Source organism: Amphiura filiformis, chromosome 2, assembly GCF_039555335.1.
Source record: "Amphiura filiformis chromosome 2, Afil_fr2py, whole genome shotgun sequence".
Taxonomy (NCBI): domain Eukaryota; kingdom Metazoa; phylum Echinodermata; class Ophiuroidea; order Amphilepidida; family Amphiuridae; genus Amphiura; species Amphiura filiformis.
The window spans coordinates 3,727,707-3,747,499 of NC_092629.1; the positions used below are offsets into that span (position 1 = coordinate 3,727,707).

General features: G+C 37.1%; 1 long non-coding RNA gene across 1 annotated transcript; it reads right to left on the minus strand.

Annotated features, from left to right (window-relative positions):
• Positions 1-809: 809 nt before the first annotated feature.
• Positions 810-17,818, minus strand: LOC140145769 (uncharacterized). The gene is made up of 3 exons (XR_011858133.1): positions 17,521-17,818; positions 15,352-15,444; positions 810-1,034 (listed from the first exon to the last, which is right to left on the minus strand). It is a non-coding gene; the product is annotated as an uncharacterized lncRNA (long non-coding RNA).
• Positions 17,819-19,793: the final 1,975 nt, after the last annotated feature.

A 19,793-nucleotide genomic window follows, 5' to 3' on the forward strand; every position in this document is an offset into this window, starting at 1 on the left:
GTAAAAATAAAACAAGCTGATTAAGCAAGTGCAAAGGGTTCGTGTTATCTGTCTTCATGTCTTGTGTTGGTGCTCTTGGGTGGGTTGCTGTGGGGTGAGTTGGGTGGGGGAATGTAGGGTAGGGGTAAATTCATATGTCTCTCTTTTGTTTTTGACAATGTGATTTGCACTGTGTTTAGACTATAAATGCTTTGATGTGTTTATTCCAAAGTGTTTAGTTTAGTTTTATAGGTGTTTAATTTAGTGTTTATATGTTGAAAGGGGTATCCTCTTTTTATGATATGGTTCAATAGAAACAAGGGGCAGTCAATAAGCTCGTAGAGCAAGATGCTTGAAAGAGTACCAGATACATTATTTTTATCCCCTTTTGGACATGGTCACTGCATAATTCTGTAGGGATTGTGTGGTCGGGAGTTGTGTGTAGAGGAGGGCAGGGTGGTTGTGAAGGGGATTTGCACCTGTGACACACACTGTAATATTCAGCTTTTTTTTCTCAATCTTGATTTCCGCTTTACCATTTTGGACAGTATATGAGAGTTCTTTATAATACTACATTAATTTTCAAAATTCCTATTGAAGGTACTCAGTTGTTGCTTCTCATGATATAGAATTTCTCTATAGGACTCACCCTCTATGTCTAATATGGTTTAATTTGCTATTTTATAGCCTCATACCCAATTTATTTGAAGATACAGATCCATTTAAAAATGATTTCCAGCAGTACCTGGAGTTGTAATTAAATTTCCGGCAAATAAGTTCACGCATAATAATGGAAAGGATTTTGCAACTTACCAGAGCCACCACCCTGGCCATATTTATCAATTGTATGACAGATTCATCTCTTATTCCATAATAAGACAGTGTCCTCGAGTCATATCCCAAAGGTCTATCACCAACGATTAGACGTTGATTCGTCGGTCGGATCCCGAACCTATAACCAAGTATTAACTTCAGCTCGCCGACCTTGGTGGAGGGCCGTACTTGAAAGTCGTCTATTTCATTAGATAGAGTATATCTTACTTTAATAAGCATTTCTGGAATGAAAAAATAAAAATGCTATATCGTCACCCTATTACGATAATTGTCATTTTTGACAAAAGTCATATTTTGTAATTTTGAGAACAAAGTACAAAATGTGGTTCAAGCATGCATCAGTTACGTAATCAGTTCATCCTAATTATTTCTGATTATTCCCTTTAATTTGTATCATTATCATTTGTTCTTGTGCAAATAATGGTGAATAAAAATGTTTAAATGCATGCTTGAATCATATTTTGTACTTTGTTCTCAAACTTACAACGGATGACTTAGACCATTGTCGTAATAGGCTGCCGATAGGTTAGCATCTTTCATTTAAATCAGAACATGCCAAACTCACGAAGAACATGGTCCCTAAGGACACCACATTGTCTCCAGTAGCATGATACTTTTAACCAGAACTCATCACCATTGCACCTTCCGCGCAGTGATTTGGTGTAATACGCCCTTACTGAGTTGTTTAGCACTTGGTCAGTAGATAATCCTACAGGGATGCAGTCAGTAGTTTAACATGTGTGAAAGACCCATTATTGATTAGGCGCAGATATTAAAAGCACAGGTCCTTTACGTGCATAGCAGAAAATTATAATATTAAAGAATGTTTGGAATTTTCTAACTAAAATACTAACTGCATTCTGCATTATGTATCTATTTATTTATTTAGGCCTATGCCTATTTATTTATTTATTTATTTATTTATTTGGTAGATTAGTAAGTAATTAGTAATATTCCATGATTCATCGGTTTATTATTGATTGTTGATAACTTGAAACCTTGATTGATTTATCGATTTCACATTATATTCCTAGTTTATAGGCCCTATGGAACGTCTATCAATTTGAATAGCATCGTACTTTAGATAAATAAGCCTATCAGTATTGATTTATTCTATTCAGCAATATCAAGGATTACTATCAAACTTCTCACAGCTAATAGTCCGTTGGCTTAGTGTCTGTTACAGGCACACTCCCGCTGGAATCCAAACCAGGTTCACGCTCATTACACATCCCTTAAGTTAAGAATATCTCAGTCTTTAATCAAAAGTAAAGTATGACTTAACAATAATCATGTGAGTGAACATAAATACATGCAATCATTCAGAATCATTCAAATACAAATGTTTAATAATGTTACTAAGCTAGCAGCCTTCTTGTTGTTGTTGATTTCAAAGTTCTTATATAATTATATTCTGATTCAATTGTTCTGCGAAGATCACTGTTAAGCGAAGTCCACTGACGACTTTTATATGCTCTGCATAAAATCCTCGCACAGTTGACTATCTCCAAAATGCTGCTATTTTCACCGTTCACACTATTCCTCAGGAAAACAGGACTGTCTTGGATCCTCCTGTTTACATACACACAAGCAAAATATATACAGAGCTACAGAACAATTAGGAAGAATTATACAAATGTGTCTTAAGAACCTTCTTAAAAACAGCAAGTGATGCAGATTCACGGATATTGATCGGTAAACGATTCCACATTCTGTGAGCATTATAGTAGAAGGCCCCACGCTCAGCAGACTTCAGCAATTTAGATGTATTGTGCTCTGTCAGTCGTGTGGTGTCAGATGCTGAGCGCAGTCCAGCTCTACCAGGTTGATTGAGAGTGATACAAGAGGAGATGTAATTGGGAGCCATATGATTCAGGCATTTGTAAACAAATAAAAGTACTTTAAACACAATTCATTTTTCCACAGGCAACCAATGCAATTCTTCCAAACATGGAGTTGCATGATCTTGTTTACGGACTTGACATATCATCTTCGCAGCCCAGTTCTGGATGCGTTGAATACGCTGAATGTCAGTTTTGTTTGACCCTAGTCAAACCCTACCCCATTGCCAATAGTTAAAATTTTTGGTCTATTGCCATTTGGTCTAACACCATTTGGTCTAATTCCCGTTTAGTCTATATTCAATTGATCTATTACCAGACAGTCTAATTGCCACTTAGTCTAATAATCATATGGTCTAATGTCTATTTAGTCTAATATTGTTTGGTCTAATAACCGGTATGTCTACTAACCATATAGTCTAATAATCATTTGGTCTAATATTTCTTAAATTACCATTTGGTCTATTACCCATTTGGTCTAATAACCGTTATGTCTTATACTCATTATGGTCTAATAACCAGTTAGTCTAATACCATTTCGTCTATTTATTAATAAACTAAATGCTTGTAAGACTAAATGGTTTGTAGACCAAATGAGTATTAGACCAAATGGCTATTAGACCTATTGGTTATAGACCAAATGGGTATTAGACTAAATGGTAGTTAGACTAAATGGTTTTAGACTTATTGGTTATTAGACTAAATGGTTATCGGATCAAATGGTTATCGGACCAAATGGTTAAAGGACCAAATGATTATTGGACGTGGTGGATATAGACTTAATGGGTTTAGACGAAATGGATGTAGACGAAATGGATACTAGACGAAATGGTATTAGACCAAATGGCAAATCCCCAAATTTTTGTACAATTGTATGTCATCTGCATACATGTGAATATTCAAATCGAAAGATCTAACTATACGACCAAGTGGCAGAACATACAAAGTAAAGCCAAGTGGTCCTAAAATAGACCCTTGTGGTAAACCAAACTCTAAAGACATAGGGTCTGAAAGCACACCGTTGATTAACACACTGCTTGATCTATTTGAAAGGTATGACCTGACCCACTGAAGAACAGTACCCTTTATACCAAGATCAAACTCAAGCCTGTTAATGAGGATTTCATGGCTGACAGTGTCGAAGGCACTGCTTAAGTCTAGCAACACTAGAAAGACACCTTGGCGTTGAGCAAGATTTTCATGATGTCATCCTTAACTCTCATGAGTGCCGTCTCAGTGCTATGTGCCTTCCTGTACGCTGATTGAAATTCTTCACCTAGATGATAGTTATCAATATAGTTGGTTATAGTGGTACAAGCTTGTTTTTCGATCAGTTTGGATACAAAGGAGAGATTTGATACCCGTCTATAGTTTTTAAATCATTTTGGTCAAGAGATGGTTTTTTGATGAGTGGGGTAACAATAGAATGTTTTAAACAACTTGGAAAAATACCTGTCGATAGAGAACCGTTGATGATTTTAGTTATGATTGGTACAAAAGAGTCAATATTTTCATGAAGGAACCATGTATGCACAGGATCTAGCGAACACGACTTCTTAGCAACTTTATTTATCATCTGGCGAACGCCCGTCTCACTTAACAGATCAAACTCAGAAAGAGAAGGAGAGCTAGGTACAGACCCTTTAGAGTTAGGATCGGTCAGCCCATCTTCAAGCGAGAGATAAATAGCTTTGATCTTATCATTGAAGTAAGTTGCAAAGTCATTGCTGAGATCCTTTGCCGAATCACGGACTGGAAGCTCTTTTGTAGTTTTATTTAGTAAGCCATCAACCTTCTTGAAAATAGCTTTGCAGTCCGCATTCTTAAATTCATGCTTATAGTACACCTGCTTGGAATGTTCAATCAGCAAGTTTGTGGCATTCCGCTGCTCAACATAAGCTTGGCGATCTATTTCAAGCTGCGACTTTCGCCATCGACGCTCTAGTTTTCGCCGCAAACGACGAGCCTGATGTATCTCATCATTGTACCATAGTTACATTACATTGACAGATGTGTTGCTTCATAAACCAGACTTCAGCAAGTCGACAGAAGAATATCTTGGAAGAGGTACTGTTACGAGTCGTACTTGACTCAAGGCCAAAATCACCTTTTACCCAAATCCACACGAATGCACAACACAAATACACTGTTTGATTAAGCTAACAAAATCCAAGTCTTTAATTTAAAGCACGTTATGATTGGTACAATATATGACAACAAATGCTCATACACAATAATCAAATATAGACACTCTTTATCTATTTAGTACTTAGCCAGCATTCTTCTTCTTGGTGATCATAAAGTTCTTGCAATGTTCTGGACGACTGATATAATATATCCTTATTCACTTGTCCTGCGAAAATCAGCGAAGTCCAGTGAACACTTGCGTTTATAAATATCCTTGCGTATGAAATCCTCACACAAAAATGGGGTAGCTTTCTCCAAACCGTTATCACCTTGCGCTGCTTTCTCCAAACTTAACTCCTTGCGCTGCTTTCTCCAAACTTGGTGCTATTTCCATCTTTCACACAATATCTTCAGGAAGCAGGACTGCGATGCAGTAGTCCCCACTTATATTGACAGTTGCGTTGAATCAAAACACCAGACTTCAGCAAGTCGACAGAAGAATATATTCCTTTCTTGGAAGAAGTACGTTCTTTGACGTATTCTAGATCTTCTCCGACAACACTGGCAAATAGTAGTACTTTGACTACATACAATATTTCTGGTTTGCAATTTCCTTTCTCTGAAGGAATTGGACTGTAAGCATATTAGCTAGTTAGCCCAGATCAACACTATAAACTGTGAAGAAATGTGTTTACCTTTTCTTATATATCAAGCAGTGGGAAATCCCAAATATTAATAGCCCAAATGTGATCTTGGAAATTCCCAAGCCTTAATTATAACATTAACCTTTCTCATTACATCACTTCCTTAGGGGAATTCCATGACATCATTTTCAATTTACAATCTCAGGGGACTTTCCAATTGTGCAACATACTGACAAGGGGAAGTCCCAGCTATCCATTCAATTTGCTGAGAGGGGAATCCCTCAAATGTCTCATGTAAACAAAGATAATCAAATTAAATTACTCAGGGCACATGACACCCTCACCCTTAAAAGAAGAAAGTTTGAATGTAATGAAAACTTTCGTAATTGTTTTCTTCTTTTACATCAACTTCAACATAATATTAACTTTGAGTGTTTAACTCAATATACACAGTGACTACTTGTCACACAAGTTCCTTTTAAAGGAATTTTTGTTTGTCAGTTTTATGCAATTCTGGACAAGGCATCAGCCATTACATTGTCTTTTCCCTTAATATGTTTGATGTCCAGATTGTACTCTTGCAAGGTCAAACTCCACCTCACCAGTCTTTGGTTTTGGTTCTTCATCCTGTTGATGAAGGTGAGGGGATTGTGATCTGTGAAAACAAGCACAGGGTATACTGTGGTACCCAAATACACATCAAAATGTAGCAGTGCTAATAGCAATGCTAGACACTCGTTCTCAATTGTGGAGTAATTTCTTTGGTGCTTGTTGAATTTCCTTGAAAAGTATGGTGGTCAATTTGATCTTGCATAGACTATGCCATAGTCGATTTTTGATAAATAAAACATGTTATTAATCATGTTGAACTCGAAATTATACTGATATTTATTACATCAAAATACTAGTATAAAATTGTTATGAAAAAGTTTATATAATTATATTAGTGACAGTAAAAGTAAATTATACGTAGGCTTATATTATTGAATGCAACATCATAATGTCATTATATAAACACTTCAGTCTGAATACTGAACAATTCTGATTTTAGAATCTACCAGTTTATTAATCGCATATTAGTCCCAGTTAAAAATAGACTATGGACATTGAATTTTAAAAGGAACTTCGATCCCTAACCCAAACACTGTCAATCATACTTGTTTATCATCCAATTTAACCGCACGCACATAGCCTGGAAATACACGCATGGTACAAGACGCGCAGTGTTCCCGCCGACACAAAGGCGGCATAGTTCTGTACCATGTAGTTATTAATGGTAATGGCAGGTGCCCGGAGTATTTAAACAATAACGAGATCTGTGCGACCAATCACAAGCCAGATCCATTTAAAGATGCATTACATCATGGCCAATTTTGGTAGGCCAGGAATCCGACAATCTCATCCATAGAAGCTCATAGACAGCCGTGTTAAGCATTCTGACCGCAATCCAATGTCAGTAGTCCACTTGGGAAGCTAACAAACAGAGGGAGTACGGTGACTGAAAAGATGATCAATTGTGAAAATCTATCAATTGTGCACACATTAATTAAATCGGAGTTTTACACTTAAGTGCAATATCCAGAGTATGCACAATGGGCAAGTGGACTTTTTACGGAGAAGTCTACCTCTTGCATCACAACACCTCCACAGCCTGTGTCACTGGCATCAACAGTCAACTTGAACTGCTTCTGAAAATCAGGTGCAGTAAGTACTAGTGAACTCATGAGTATAGATTTGACTTTGTGAAAAGCATTTTCACACTGTTCTGACCAAATGAATTTTGTATCTTTCTTCAACAAATCAGTCAAAGGACTTGCTATCTCTGAAAAGTTTGGACAGAACTTTCTATAATAGCCAACCATTCCTAGAAATCTCATGAGTGCCTTCTTATTTACAGGTGTGGGGTATTGCTCAATTGCTTCAACTTTGGCTTTGATAGGTTTCACCTGACCTTGACCTACAACATATCCTAAGCATGTGACTGTGGCATGGCAAAACTCACTTTTTACCAGATTGACTGTCAATTGTACTTCAGACAGCTTCTTAAACAATTGATGGAGTTGTTCCATGTGTTGTTCCCAAGTTTGACTGCAAACAATCAAATCATCTACATATGCTTCACATCCCTCTATGTCTGCCACAATTTGGTTCACCATTCTCTGAAATGTTGCAGGTGCGTTTTTCAACCCGAATGGCATAACTTTGTATTGGTAAAGACCAAATGGTGTACAAAAAGCAGAAATCTCTTTGGCACGGTCTGTGAGTGGAACCTGCCAGTACCATTTCAAAAGATCAAATTTGCTAACAAATTTTGCATTCCCAATTTTGTCAATGCAATCATCAATTCTTGGAATTGGGTACGAGTCTGTCTTTGAATGAACATTTGCAGCTCTCATGTCTGCGACCAATCTGTATGAACCATCAGGCTTGGGAACAATACACGGTGAACTCCATTCACTACTACTTGGTTCTATGATATCATTGTCTAGCATATAATTGATCTCATTTTTGAGATGTTCCATTTTCAATGGATTGACTCTGTAAGGATGCTGCTTGATTGGTTTTGTATCACCAACATCTACGTCATGAAATGCAACATTTGAAATATATTGTCAAATTTGTGAATCAAATTTCCAATTTGACTTTGTTGATCTTGAGAAAGATGACCTAACTTTGAGTCCAAATTAGTGAACACATCAGAATTGTTAAATTTTACATTATACTCTTTGTGCTCTAGCTCTTTATCCTGGTCAAATGTGACATCAGAATTGTCATCTTTACTCTTGTCTACATTGGCGATTTTGTCTACATCGGCATGTTTGTCTACATCATCAGCATGTTTTACTGTACACACAGGTTTTGGAATGCCACTGTCACTTCTTTCAACATACTCTTTGAGCATATTTATGTGGCATAACTGCCTGCTCTTGCGTCTACCAGGAGTTTTGATAATATAATCTACTTCACCCACTTTTGACTCTACCTCACATGGGCCATGATATCTGGCTTGCAATGGGTGTCCTGGAATTGGAAACAGTACTAGAACTTTGTCACCTGGTTTGAACACTCTTTCTTTGGCATGTTTATCATACCATTGTTTCATTTTGGCCTGACCCTGTTTCAAGTTTTCTTTGGCGATATCAGTTACTCTGTTAAGCCTATATGCTTACAATTGGAGACATAATCCAATAAATTGTTATCTGATTTCTCATTTAGCCACTTTTCTTTCAACAACTTAAAGGGCCCGCGCACTGTGTGTCCAAACACTAACTCAAAAGGACTAAATCCTAAAAGCAGTCAAGTTTGCTCAATCGATAAGGCGTTCGACTATGGTACGAGAGGTTGCGGGTTCGAACCCCGGTGGTGCTTAGTATGCTCTCGTGAAAAATTGAGTTTGAAATTCCCTTGGACAAGGAACTCACTGTTAATTGTCTCGTTGTAACCCGTACGAAAACTCGGGGAGCTGATCCTGGTTGCGATGGTTAATTGTGGAATGTCTAGGGTGTGCGCTCTTGTTGTAGCAGCAAAGTCCCTGATTAGCTGTTAAATGGTTTATGGAATGATGTGGGCCGTAGTGGTCAGCGACAAACTGTAAAGTGTGCTGAGGCTTGTGGATCAATGTCTAGGCGTTGTGCCTGTGCGTAGCGCACTATAAATCACTGCGCTTTTTTTCTTTTCTTTTTTAATGTTTCCTGAACAGCTTCCCTAGCAGCAAACAACAACAAGTGCACTCCCTCATCCCAGTCCCTCTGAAATTCCAAACAATATGTCCTGATCATGTTTTTCAACGTTTGATGGAACCTTTCTAGTGCACCTTGTGATTCTGGATGGTAAGCACTTGAGGTATACTGTTCTATACCAAATTGATACATGACCTGCTGAAATACTCCAGAAGTAAAGTTTGATCCTTGATCTGACTGTATGGACTTGGGGAGCCCCACAAATGTGAAGAACTTAGTTAAAGCTTTCACTATAGTCACTGCTTTAATATTTCTCAAGGGCATGGCTTCAGGAAAGCGTGTTGACCCGCACATAATTGTCAGAAGGTATTGATTACCTGACTTAGTCTTTGGTAGGGGGCCTACACAATCAATAATAACTCTGCTAAATGGTTCATCAAAGGCTGGAATTTGCTTTAATGGAGCAGGAGGTATTTTCTGATTTGGCTTCCCTACTACTTGGCATATGTGACATGTTTTGCAATATTCAGAAACATCTTTTCTGAGAGTGGGCCACCAGAAATGTTTCAGAATTCTTTCATGAGTTTCCTTAACACCCAAATGCCCTGCCATGGGACTATCATGTGCTATGTTAATAACTTCAGTGTGGTAGACTTTTGGTACCACTATTTGGTGCACTACCTTCCACTCTTCATCGGCAGGTACATCAGGCGGGCGCCATTTTCTCATTAGCACATCATCTTGTTTGTAAAAACAGACAGCATTTTGTTCTGCTTCTTCTAGGGTCAATGCCCTTTGATTGATCTCTTTGAGTTCTGGGTCATTTTGCTGCTCCAGAAACAGCTTGTCATGACTTAAATAATGGGTCTCTCATGTTTTCCCCAATTTGTTCATGCTCAGAGGCTGTGTCATTTTGAGGGGTATTTTTATCCCCAGGAGAAGGAAGTTTATCTTCTTTCTCATTCAACTTTGACACAAATGTGTCTTCCAAATTGTAGCCGGCCTAAGTCATCAATTTGGTTGTCCTCAATTGTTTCTAATGAGGCTTTCTTACTCATTGCCCGTGTCACTGCACATGCAGGAAATATCTCCTTTTCCTCACTATTATCTTCCTGCAAACAGGGCTTATCTGTAACTATTGGGTCAGGAAAAAACTTCACCCCTGCCAAATCATTTCCTAGCAACATGGACACTCCCTTGACTGGCACTTCATGTCTAACTCCTATGGTTACAGGACCAGAAACCAAGTCAGATGTCAAGTTAATTTTGTGGAGAGGTACACTAATTATTTCCATCCCAATACCCTGGATCAAAGCATTACCAGCTGAACTATCCTCATTAAAGGGCAAAGTTCCTTCCAGAATCATAGACCGTGTACAACATGTGTCTCGCACTATCTTAATGGGCTTTGGACTACCATTATCACCTAGTGATACTACTCCCTCTAACACAAATGGTTCAAATTCCTCACACACCTCGTCTGTGTCACCTCCCTTTTGTGGGAATTCTTGTTTCTTGATTTGACTGACTTGTTTCTTTGACTCAAGTGACACTGCACATCCTACAGTATTACTAGCAGTTTGCTGCTGTTTTTGTGCATCTTGTTTGGCTTTTAAGGTTCGACACGTGGTCACTGTATGTCCTGGTTTCTTACAGAAATTGCGAATTAAATGGGATTTAAATTCAGTCCCACCTGTTGGTTTGCTACCTGTATTCCATGGGGTCCCTCTACCACCAGCACTATGCTGTGAATTAGACCAGGATCTGTGATTAGACTGAGATCTCCCTTCTTGTGTACCACCCTGATTTGCTCTAGGTTGGTTATGGCTGAACCAGTTTGAGTAACTTCTGTTTTGACTAAATTTACTTGCATTCAACTTGTGCGTTAAGCCATAATCGTCAGCCATCGTCGCCGCGTCACTTAGAGTCTTAATTTTGCTAGCGCTTTCATCCAAGTGGGTTTTAATGTCAGCGTGGACACATTTTGTGAACTCTTCTATAAGAAGCAATTGCTTAAGTTGGCCGAAATCATCTTTGAACCAAGCCACCTGTCAAACATTTGTTCTTTTATACTCTAGCAAATTCTACATGGGTTTGATCTGCTTGCTTTCTTGAATCTCTGAACTTAAGGACTGCCTGTTTGAATTCTTCATAATTGTTACACTTCTCTATTGGTAGAGCTGAGTAAGTTTCCCTGGCCTTCCCTACAAAACTACTTTGTAACAGTAGGGTCCAATGCTCTGGAGGTCATTTCAAATTTGTAGCTACCTTTTCAAAATGTTGGAAATACTCGTCAACATCTTTTTCTTTGAATTTAGGCACCAGCTTTACATACTTTGTAACATCAAACCATGACTTTAAGGAGAAACTAGATTAGTATTTGTCACCTAACTTTGCCAACTTCTCTTGTTCAAACTTGTATTTTTCCTCAATTTCTTTTTCTTTCAAATGTGCTTCCAAATTGAGCTTTGCTTACCTGTCTTTTTTTTCCATTTCTAACTTTTGTTTTTCAAGTTCCAATTTTGCTACCTTTTCTTTTTCTTCTGTTTCTAATTTTTGGTGCTCAATCGCCATCTTTTCTTGACGCAATTTTTCTTCAAGTGCCATTTTTTCTTGGCGCGCGTTTTCTTCCACAGCCATTTTCTGTTTTTCCATGTCTAGTTTTTGTTGTTCAAGAGCTATCTTTTCTTGTTTTTCATTCTCTAACTTAATCATTTCCAGTTTTTCTTTTTGGTCCATTTCTATTTTCTTTTGGTCCATTTCCATTTTCTTCATTTCTAATTGAATTTCCAACTCTTTCAATTTAACTGCTGAGTCCCCACCGATTTCAGTTTCGACCTCTTTTCTCTTGCCCAAAATAGAATCCTCAAAATACTCTTCATCAACCAAAACCTCAATCAAGACCTTTTTGATTAATTGTCTTCTTGTAGTTTACTTTACTTTCAAGTCATAATGTTTGGCAAGTGCTAATAAATCAGGCTTCTTCAACTTATCAAATTTCTTTCTATAATAGCCAACCATTCCTAGAAATCTCATGAGTGCCTTCTTGTTTACAGGTGTGGGGTAATGCTCAATTGCTTCAACTTTGGCTTTGATAGGTTTCACCTGACCTTGACCTATAACATTTGAGTATGTGACTGTGGCATGGCAAAACTCACTTTTTACCAATGATGAGATTAAATGTAAATTTTACTTCATACAGCTTCTTAAACAATTGATGGAGTTGTTCCATGTGTTGTTCCCAAGTTTGACTGTAAACAATCAAATAATCTACATACGCTTCACATCCCTCTATGTCTGCCACAATTTTGTTCACCATTCTCTGGAAAGTGGCTGGCGCATTTGTCAAACCGAATGGCATAACTTTGTACTGGTAAAGACCAAATGGTGTTCAAAAGGCAGAAATCTCTTTTGTACGATCTGTGAGTAGAACCTACCAGTACCCATTCAAACGTTCAAATTTACTAACAAATGTTGCATTCCTAATTTTGTCTGTGTAATCATCAATTCTCGGAAAAGGATACGAGTCTGTCTTTGATTGAACATTTGCAGCTCTCATGTCTGCGACTATTCTGTATGACCCATCATTTTTAGAAACAAGGATACAGGGTGAACTCCGTTCACTACTATTTGGTTCTATGATATCATAGTCTAGCATATAATTGATCTCATTTTTGAGATGTTCTATTTTCAAGGGATTGACTCTGTAAGGATTGTATCACCAACATCTACATGATGAAATGCAGCATTTGTTTTACTTGGCATATCTGGAAATATATTGCAAATTTGCAATTTCACTTTGTTTTGGTGTAAGTTAGTAAGCACGTCAGAATTGTTCAATTTTACATTATACTCAGCTATACTTTTTGTGCTCCAGCTCATTATCCTGGTCAAATGTGACATCAGAATTGCCATCATTTCTCTTGTTTACATTGAATATAGACAGTACAGCGGCGAGTTTGACTACATGGGCATTTTTGTCAACATTATTTTGTCACACAGGTTTTGAAATGTCACTATCATTTCTTTCAACATACTCTTTGAGCACATTTATGTGGCATAACTGCCTGCTCTTGCGTCTACCAGGAGTCTTGATAATATAATCTACTTCACCCACTTTCGACTCTACCTCCATGGGCCATGATATCTAGCTTGCAATGGGTGTACTGGAATTGGAAACACTGCTAGAACTTTGTCACCTGGTTTGAACACTCTTTTTCTGGCATGTTTATCATACCATTGTTTCATTTTGGCCTGATCCTGTGTCAAGTTTTCTTTGGCGAAATCAGTTGCTCTGTTAAGCCTATATGCTTAAAATTGGAGACATAATCCAATAAATTGTTATCTGATTTCTCATTTAGCCACTTTTCTTTCAACAACTTTAAGGGCCCGCGCAATGTGTGTCCACTCGAATACACTAGCTCAAAAGGACTAAGGGTCAATTCCCTTTGATTGATCTCTTTGAGTTCTGGGCCAATTTGTTGCTCCAGAATTAGCTTGTCATGACTTAAAGGTTTTTTTTATAGTTTCCCCAATTTGTTAATGCACAGAAGCTGTGTCATTTTAGGGGTCTTTTTTTATCCCCTAGAGAAGGAAGTTTATCTCCTTTCTCATTCAACGTTGACACAAATGTGTCTTCCAAATTGTAGCCTAAGTCATCAATTTGGCTGTCCTCAATTGTTTCTAATGAGGCCCACTTACTCATTGCCCGTGTAACTGCTCATGCAGGAAATATCTCCTTTTCCTCACTATTTTCATCCTGTAAACTGAGCTTATCTGCGACTATTGGGTCAGGAAAAACCTTCAGTTTGCATACTTCCTTGCTATATATACGTTACTAAAATAACTTTTATGATTTTTAATGCCATTATGCAAGTGTCTACCCCTTGTAAAGATGCAAACAAGATTTAACAAATGTTGGGTCAACTTAGTGTTCAACTTTGAATACAGTTCTACATGCCATCTAACAACCGTGCCTTCACAAAGTGCGCAGTTGGGAAAGATCGACGAGGAAATCTGCTCGGTTGAAAAATCATCTGTCTTATTTACTGGGATGCCGTATTACGGTACCTGACCCTGCCCCCTATCAGATTGAAAAAAGAAATGGCATCGTTTCAACATCATGAGAAATGCTGAATCGAAACTTTTAGGGGGAGAGGATAAAGGCAGCCCGCTTTTACATGAGGAGTGGTTGAACGGCAGTGCGAGAAGTTTACTTGCAAACAACAATTAGATCTCGAATTTCGCGCGATTTGGCTGACAGATTAGCCTAAGTAGTTGCGATGTCGCGTGACTCTGAACACCGAAAGTGCCAAATGCGTGGAGTAAACAAATACAATCGAGTCCGGGAAAAGATACCACGTTGAATCAACAAAAAGAACGTTGGGTGGTAAATAAACTGGCCTCAAAAAGAAACTTATAATTTTTCACAAGGTCATATCTTAAAATCCTGTCCATAAAAATTAACCAATATTGCACACAGGATTACTTCAATACTCTTCTCTAAACACTGGTCAGTAATCAAACAGTTGTCCAACTGACATAACAACAAAATGCACTGACATGGAACAGCTTCCTGGACCACATTCAGAACTTCAACTTCAACTCCGATATCTATTGATATTTTATTTTATTGCCAATTCGTGGCCCGTAGGCCACATTACATACAATAAATTACAATATAAAAATACACATAAGAACAATTAGAATTAAATATTTAGGAAGGCATTGCACAAGATATAAACCACACAAAAATATACAATTTGAAATAACATTTAGAAAATTGATTATAAAAGTCTTTAAAATCGTATTATGAAATATTGCACTTTTTTAACATGTATAAAATGACATTGAAAGTATAGTGTATGCAGAATAATTAGCACCCAACACAAATAATATCCGCCATTTTTTAGGAATGGGTATGTTTAATATCCGCTATATGACCTACATTAATGATACAGATGGCAGTACAAACACGAATTATTGTAAGAATAATCTATTCTAAGACTAAGGAATGCCATAGTGGGTTAATATTTAAGGCCATGTAAGGGCTCATTTGCGGTCTTGCGCTCATTTGCGGTCATTTTTCATGTTTATTCCTACATACAACCATAGCAATGTTCTGTTATTTTTGTGAGCGAGTAGTGAATATTAGATGTTTAATGTAAAATATTACATAACCATGTTGCTTTAATCTAGGGTATTCTGGTATTAAACACTAACACTAGCAGTATAAACTCTACGTACCTTCGTCGGAGTCTTCGTCGGACCCCTCGGATTCCAAGTAGCTAGCCATTACTCTTCAATAGCCTAGAGGAAGCCAATCCGTTTTAAGTAGATCTATGACAAAATAAGTGGGAGCATGCATATATATAATTGTGATAAAACATTTCAAGCCAAAAAACATAATGCCGACCGTAAGGATAAAGTGCAAACAATTTATTGACCGCGATCGACACTTTGCCTTCTGGTTAATCATTCAACTAATGTTTATAGTAGATATTATTCTTTTTTCTCTGTTATTAAATTTCAAGCTTTCAAGGTTTGTTTTAAAGACAGGAGCTCAATATGCAGACTATGTAGCGTCGTCATCATTAATTATTGCGAAGACCGGTCCTGTCCTTTTTTCATTTTGGTCAGTGTCAAAACAATACTGCTGAACTGGAAATCATGAATCTTAATTATACTTCAAATAATTCATTTATTATTTATCATAATATTATCGGTTAATAAATAAGTACACAAACTCTTATCTTCAGATGATACGAGAGGCAGTCAGTATGTAATGAGAGTTGACTGGTAACCCTATATATGAATTATTTTCATGGCATTTTTCTGTGATCACATCAACACTGTATCTTTGTCTTTCAAACAACTCAAGTAAAAAATTATATCACACACTTGATTACGTAACAGCATTAATATAAAATCAAGGGTATACCTTCACTGGCTGAAAATGAGTCGTTTTTGTTAAGAGAAATAAGAGGCTGAAATGAGGTATTGTATATTTTAGATTTTCTCAGCAATTAAAGTATGGAATGGTAGTAAAACACAAACTTCGAGCTCATCAACCCATCTTTGATTGAGCTGGAAAGGTTTCAAATATGTGTTATTTTTGACAAAAACAATGCTTTTCTTTCTATAAACATTTTGATATTGCCAACAATAGCAAACGTGGAAATTTATTTTGCCAGTTTTGTTGACTAATCCCTAAACATTAAAACGGGAGTCTCCCTAGAATATTCTACTCTTGTTACATTTTTACAAAAAGTAGTGGTACAGAGAGAGAGAGAGGTCATTGTTTGAGTGAGAAATTTATTTTTTAAATTTTCTGTTCATTTGAGGTTGAGATCATCCATGAAAAATGAATTATTAAATTTCTATTTACATAGCATTTTGTAATGTTTTAAGCTCTATTTACAGGAAATTTTGCAATGTTCAATGTTGTTGAATGCCTTTTGTCACTGTTATTAAAGTCGCTCTTATGGCAATTTTAAGCGTGTTTTGAACGAGTTAGCGGTTAGTCCAATATATGTTTCATGATGTGAATTGTCAAGTCGAGTTACCGTCGGGTGGTAAATTATACTGGAAGCTAAACAATTGTCTTGAATGGCAATTAAAGCGTGTTTTGAACGAGTCAAGTTGACTGTCCCCTTCAAGGCAATTGTTTAACAACATTGAGCGAGTACATTTGGAAATTAAAGGATAAGAAAATATCTTATTCAACTAAATGGAAATTAATTAGTCGGGCTAAGGCCTATTCAACTACCAAACAAACTATGCACTCTTTGTCTGGAGGAAAAATACCTTATCATATTTAAGCCTCATCTCTCTTCACTGAACAAAGGAAATGAGCTAATAAACACTTGTAGACACAGGAAGAAGCATCTCTTGATCAACTACAACTGATCAATATATCAAGTATTGACTGCCTTCATGAACTTGAATTGCTTATATTATGTTATGTAACCATTTTTGACCAGTACATTTATGCCAATTAAACTGTCTAAATCTAGCACTAGCTCCGCGCACTTTACGCTCGGTGAACGAGCTTCGCGCTCGCCGTCGCCTCCGCCACTTCGCGGCGTGAGCATTCCGCGCTAGAAATCGGGGCATCATAATCAGTTTCCAGTGATAAGCATATTCTGATGAGTGTAGGTCGGCTTCGGCTGGACTGCATGAAACAATATTGTAAATAATGCTTTAATAAATCACCAAGTCTATTTTAAATGTATTCCAGCTCCCTTCTTGGTTGAGCACTTTGCTGTGGATGATTTACCAAAATTTCTTGCAACTGTACAATACTCCCTAGAATCCAAAGTACCAATGTGTTTGTAGCATGAAACTCGGAGTAGTGGCCATGATGTGTTAATTAAACTTATTTAATTATTTTATATATATAGGCTATATACATACCTGTTTATCGTATGTAGCATCAAAATTGGAGGAGTCAAGTCAAATCTGGATATTCAGCATATTCTGAGTCATATTCCATTAAGACAAGAACACGGAACAAGTAACTCGGTTTAAATCGGCTTCAATTCAATTATGAGCTTCGATCCAGCACACCCTCCTGTAAATATTATGTTCAGCAGGTAGCTCAATATAAACTGATGAATTTATACTTGATTTGCAAAACGTGTCCGTAGATTCATTATTATATATCGACTGACTTTGTTTAAATCAAACCATAAAGTCATTTCCGTAACACCGAAATTCCATATTCATATCTATATGAATATATTTCCAGGGAATCCCCATATGTCGCAATATACATTGTACATGCCAAAGCCTCAGCATTAAAAATATATATATTTCCAGGGAATCCCCATATGTAGCAATATACATTGTATATGCCAAAGCCTCAGCATTAAAAATATATTTCCAAGGAATCCCCATATGTCGTAATATACATTGTACATGCTAAAGCCTCAGCATTAAAAATATATTTCCAGGGAATCCCCATATGTCGCAATATACATTGTACATGCCACACCGCTGTACGCCATGGTGACAAGTTTCTAAATAACGCGAATTTAATGCTGAGACTTTGGGAAGTCTTCTTTGGGAATTATCTTTTCGAAAAGAGCCCTGATATTAAAGTATATTTTAATATTAAAGCTCCAATAGAGGTCATATTTTAATTTCGTTATTCCTTGCCAAATATTATAAAATAATATTAGTATAAATGGAAGCAGGAAAGTTTTGTGGTCATTAAGCTAAACTAATGGGGTCAAATGAAAGAAAACTCGATTACTTTCTTAGCTGCTTAACTGTGGTGTTCTATGTGGATTTAAAGCCATAATTATGACTTTGATTCAAACTTGCTCTGTTGTCCTAAAAACACATCAAATTTGGCTGAATCTGATTAGGTGTAAGTTGGGACATTACAAATATGCCAAAATATCTAGTATCTTGTACAAAAGCTTTTTTTCAAGCAGTGGAAACGAACACTGGAATGACGGTACAATATCTACATAAAAACTTAATAGGCCTAATCCCCGAAGAAAATGGTTAATAATCACAAATTGTTGTTTCCTTTTTGCGCCAGTTTGACAAAATTTAATTTCAGGGAAATCGTGCTAGCCAAATTTAACATGACTTCAGAGCTGTGTATATTCACCGGACGTTATTTACTACCCATGTAGGCTTGCATCCGTTAAAGGGGTTGCATTTGATTCCACGAGAACATTAAAAATTTATTGGGGTAGCATATGAATTAAGGATAAGCATAGGCCTGTCATATATAATTACATTAAAAAAGTCGACAAAATAATAATTATTAGAAAGGTTTTCTTGTTCGACTCTCGAAAATTGAAATTTCTTTAGAGTGCGCCACCATCGACAAGGAAAGCTTTCTACGTGAGCTGGAGGTTATAATAATTGAAGACCGAATTAATAAGAAAAACCCTTTTAAAGGGTTAAGCAGCGTCAAGGATTTATCATTTAAATATTGGTCCAATGCACTTAAAACCCACCCATAAGCATATACCAAAATCGCTGAAAAGGTAGGGTACCCTAAAACCGTGGCACATCCCCGTATACCTCCAACCAGGGAGACCCCCCCCCACGTATATTTTGTATCGTGTATGATCATGAGAATAATTGAATATTTCCGATAACCTTGCTTTTCCTTGTGTTTATAACACTTTTTAATCAAAGTTTTTTACTCCCGTCCTCTATCAAAGTATAATCATGACATGACATGAACTGGCGGCACGACAAAATAACATTTTCAACCTAGTTTTTGACCCCATCGTCTCCATCAAACTACAATCATGAGCCCCGTCATGAGCACCCCTATACATCAATCATCCGAAGATTGAAGAATGCTTTGCCAATCGATATCCAAGGCAATTGTTTGCTATAGGTCTAATTGACAACATTTTATGCAGAACAAGTTTATTTGGCGCTCCATCGCTATTCATGACCACATTACTGTCGACTCCAATTCGTTTATTCCACTGAATACTGTGTGAACTACATCTAGGCCTATACTCACACGCAAAATACGGGACTGAGTTGTGAGAGATAAGACTGTTTATATCAACTGACCATGCTGCACTGACAACCCAGATGAAAATGATGACGTAACAGCTGTTATCAGTCGCTAGTATGCTTGACTCGCAATGCATTATGTTTTCACTCTCATGTAATCTCTTTCTCAGTCAGTTACTGACATATGTAAA